Here is a 4,602-nt window from a genome sequence, read left to right as displayed (position 1 = left end):
TTTCTGTACATGCTGATTTTGTTCTGTTAGTGTCACCCTTCATTAATGTCATCTTGCGTGTTATCGTTGATAACTTCGCGCAGGTGGTAAATAAACTTCTTACTGACTCGGTGAAGCAAATTTGCGAAAACTTTTAATGTCACGGCAAATCGAATTTTCTTCGCCTTGTTAACAAATGTTGACATATCAAAATCCCAAAAAAGAAGCTTTATTGTAGCAATTTTTTTTATTATTTGTCTTAAGTCTATAGATTACAAAATACTTACAGACTAAACAAACTGCTAAATATATATGTCTGTCTAAAATAAAATCTGATAATATTTTACCATGAATAATGTTCATTAGAAAAGTTATATTCAGAATAACGCGACGACTTTTCAGAGTTAATTTAATTAGATTCAATCTGTAATTGTAACTAGGCAAATCCTGCTGGTTCCAGCCACGATCCCTGAGGCAAAATAATAAGAATTGTTTCTGAGCCGAATTGCATACTTTTTAGGCATCTGTCGTGGACCCCGGAGGGTCCGAACTGTCTCAGCGGAGAAAGGGGACATAGTGTGCTGGCGAGCGCTGGCTGTTGGCGTTAGAGCTCCGGCTGTGGCTCAGTCTGGGGCGCGGTTCTTGCCAACACACCATGTCCAGAGACAGGTGACCAAAAATTCAAATTTCAAACCAGCTCTGGATGGGATAACAACACAGGGTCATACTTACTTTACGGCAGGCACGTTATTCGCCTTCTTACCCGCACTTACCGCTATGGATTCGCTCTTCAGGGGGCACTGAGACATCCTACAGTGCCCTGGACGGCCCACCCCAACCATGGTATCCGTTGTCCAACAGTTTTGGATACCCCAGAATCGTCTCCCCGTTCCCCCTCTACAGCATGGTGCACTACCCCTTCCTTACCTTAATGATCTACTCTTCCATAGCGAAATGAGAATACTAAGCCAAGTGGAATTTCATTTCTACGTTATAAAAGGTATGTATGGGCTTTATTTAGAGGTTACATCCTCTGATTTTGATTCTATACGTTAAATTAACATTGATCAAAATATTTAAATGTTAAAGAAAGCTTTATAATTACTGCAATTTACAAAAACAAAAAAAAAAAAACGCAATTTTTAAGGCAATGCAAAGTAAGAAATTCAATTAATTAGATAAAGATTAAAACAGATCAAACTTCTAAAATCAATCCAAAAGGACTTAAAAAAAAAATAAAAAAATTACAATATATATATATAACTGTTTTTTTTTCTTTTCAGAAAAGTGCCTTTGTTGCGTCTGTCAGATCGCCGGACTGGAATGCTTCGACGACGGCTCCCCTGGATAGCAAGACAATTTGGTAGCGGAGGTGCCCTGGATCTCCCTTTTTATGTTCTTGGTAAGTATGTATAGGTAGTTCGTGTAATGTCTTACCCTCAATAAAAATATATAATTTCTTGTTTTTCTTTTTTTTTCTTTTAGCCAACCTGCAGGGACAACATTAAACGACCAAAGGGTCTTTTATTTAAAGTGTATTCCTAGTGCCCTAGAATGAGCTCACCCTACTTCCTAGGTTGTATCGTCCGTTCAATCACCGGACTGCAGATATGAAACCCAATGTCTACCCTGTTTGCTGCCTAAGTTATTCTGTTTTCTTTTTTTTTTTATTTCTTATATTTTTATTCCAGGATGTGTGTCAAGCTAAGTTTCTCTGTGTATCGTTCTAAGTATTGAACATATAAAAAGGAGCATACATCGGCCTACCTTGGCACCTACGGGCTGCTGGTGCAAAATTCCCTCGGGGACACTGGAGCAGATGGCGGCGGTGGAACCAATGATGAAGCTGGAGATGCTGATGAGATGATGATGTTGTTGAGGATGGAAATGTTGACGTTGCCGTGGATGACGATGGTTAAAATTGCAGTAGAGGTGGGTATTTATTATTTGACAAAAAGTTTTTGTTGTTCTGTTTAGTCTTTGCTATGTTTTATTCGTGGCTCAAATTAACGTTCTTTTTCAAAGCTTTTTATATTTCACAGGATCTTTTTTCCTTAGCATTAATTAGCACTAATAAGTTTATTTAGCTTTAAGTTGATCTAAAGTAACTTCAGCTTTTTTACTACAAAAGCTAGTCTTTATTCCTTTCACAAAAAAAAGGAACATTTATTTGCTTTTAAATAAAAAACTTTATGCCTTTGGCATCACATATTCTGATTTGTTTTTTTTTCTTTTGTTTGTCAAGCTCACAATCAAAGGTTTGTAGAACACAACATAACCTTTTCTTTTTTTTAAAGTTTTCTCTCTTTTTGAAACACCACTTTCAACACTCTTGAGTACACCACCTCTTACTGCTTGCACGGCTCCATCCAAAAAGAACTCGTCATCTTCCCTTTACTGTCCATCATGGTTCCCCCAAGCCATCATGTCCACCGAGGAACCATCATAAAATTTTGTTTTCCAAAATAGCAAAAACAAACAACATATGGTTTCCTCGATTTTCATTGTAGTAGTTACCTTTGTATGTGGAGGTAACATATGCTGGTATCGCAGGGTTGCATTCACCAGCTGCCATAAAAAAACAGACTGTTCAAACCCAGATGTCGCTCTTCTCTAATCAGACATAGGGTGACACGCTACAAACCCAATCATCCTTTAGACGTCACCGTCATAGGATGGGAGGGAAAAACAAATTTTTGTCATGTATATAATAACATAACGTGTGAACGTAGCATTAGTCAAACCTATCTCAGTGGGTGTAGCCTCCTTAAGAAAAAGTAATTCTTCTCCAATAAATGTACCTTGGGCTATCAGTATACCTTGAGTCGAGTAGTACCTATCCGGTACTCGACTAACCAGTTATACCTTCCTTAGACATACCTTGATCAAATTAATTATATCACTAAAGCGGACGGACGGAAAAAATATGCTGAATAAGCATTTAAATTAAAAGGTAAGTAAAAGTGGTAAAACTAAATATTGTGAAATAAAAACGAAAAAAAAAATAAAATAAAATAAGCATATAAAAATGCTTTGGATAAAAAAATTACAAGGTGCGTCCAAAAAAAACCAAAAAAGGTGCGGTAAACTTTACGCGTGTGCGTGTGTGTGTGTATAGAAATGAATGGACGAGTAACTACGCCAAAAAAAACTTAACAAAAAAACTCTACTTGCCTAACAAAACGCAATAAAAATGAAATGTAAATAAACAAAAGTGTAATGTATAGAAAATTATATGCCGGCCGTGGAGGAATTCCCATGAAAAAGTGAATTATAAGATAAAAATTGTTATACGGTGCTGTGTGTGTGTGAATGGAACCAAACGGCAGTAAACCAAAATAACAGGCACCGGCCAGTAAATAATGCCGGACAAAGAATCAATAGGAAAAAAAAGGTAAAAACCTAAATTTTTAATAACCAACAGTGAAAATTGGCAGAAAAATAAATTTAAGTGGTTATGTACAAATCATATGTGGTTTGCAAAACGTAACCTACAAAAAAACTAACTAAAAAAAATTCAACCAAAAAAAAACGGTTTAATTTGATGTGCAAGTGTGTGTGACTTTAAGTGCGTATTACTTTACGGTATCCCTACCATCATCTGTAAACCACTCAAATCATGAATGGAGGTGGGGGTGCTAAAACCAAACTGAGTGCCAAGACAAATTACTCCGCAAAAAGTGAAGTGTGAGAAACCAACAAAAACAATTGCGGAAAATGTGTGTGTGTCATGTGCCTAATGTAATGCAAACATAGAACAGGTGTTAACACTCTCTTCTTCTTGTGATTTAAACAGATCGAAAGAAACCGAACGATAATGAAATGCTGTGAATCATTTATAAGTTCAATGAACGCAAAGTGAAAGTGTTGTGAGAAAGTTAAAGTAAAATCAAGGTAAAATCTCAACTTGGAAAACGGGAAAAAAAATAAAAGAAAATTTATAAAAATTGTGTAAACACAAAAAAAATTAAAGGAAATGGAAAATTAGAAATTTTCGAAATAAAAATAAAAAAACTCTACCAAAGAAAATTTTCGGAACCAAAGCTAAAATGTTTGAATGAAATTAATGTGAAACAAAAGAATTATTTCAGTGAAAATACATACACCAAAGTTAAAAATGTAAAAAAAACAATATAAACAAAATTGAAGTCTATTTTCGTTTGGTCAAATAAGTGAAAATAACAAGCCGCTAATTTAAATCAGAAAAATTTTAAATGACAAAAAAAACAAGAATCTAAAAAAAAACTACGAAGCTCCCAAAGATAAAAATACAATGAGATTCAAAAGCAAAAATTCCTCAAAATTCTAAACTTCAAACAAAAAAAAATAAAAACAAAAATTCCTCTAAAAAAATTAAAAATATCAAACCAAAGGAAAATCTTAAAATAATAAATAATTTTAGAAAAAAAATTGCATTTTGACTAAACAAACTTTCTTCTTGGTTCTCTTTCCAGATGCTGCAACGACACCAAACTCGCATCGGCCGCTTCGCTTGAGAGCACGGACCATACCAGACGTGGACCAGCGACATAATGTGCCCAGGGCAGATGAACTGGTAATTGTCAAATAAATAATACGCCACGGCGTATTCTTTATTACTCCTCTCAGCCCCCTACTTGCACT

General features: G+C 35.2%; 1 long non-coding RNA gene across 1 annotated transcript; it reads left to right on the top strand.

Moving 5' to 3' along the window:
* The first annotated feature begins 510 nt into the window (after window positions 1–510).
* Window positions 511–2,190, top strand: LOC131995315 (uncharacterized). Its single transcript, XR_009397373.1, has 3 exons — window positions 511–979; window positions 1,263–1,381; window positions 1,465–2,190. It is a non-coding gene; the product is annotated as an uncharacterized LOC131995315 (long non-coding RNA).
* The last annotated feature ends 2,412 nt before the right edge of the window (window positions 2,191–4,602 follow it).

Source organism: Stomoxys calcitrans, chromosome 2 (assembly GCF_963082655.1).
Source record: "Stomoxys calcitrans chromosome 2, idStoCalc2.1, whole genome shotgun sequence".
Lineage (NCBI taxonomy): Eukaryota > Metazoa > Arthropoda > Insecta > Diptera > Muscidae > Stomoxys > Stomoxys calcitrans.
Note: the sequence above shows the minus strand (reverse complement) of the source record. Positions and strands in the feature narration are given on the sequence as shown.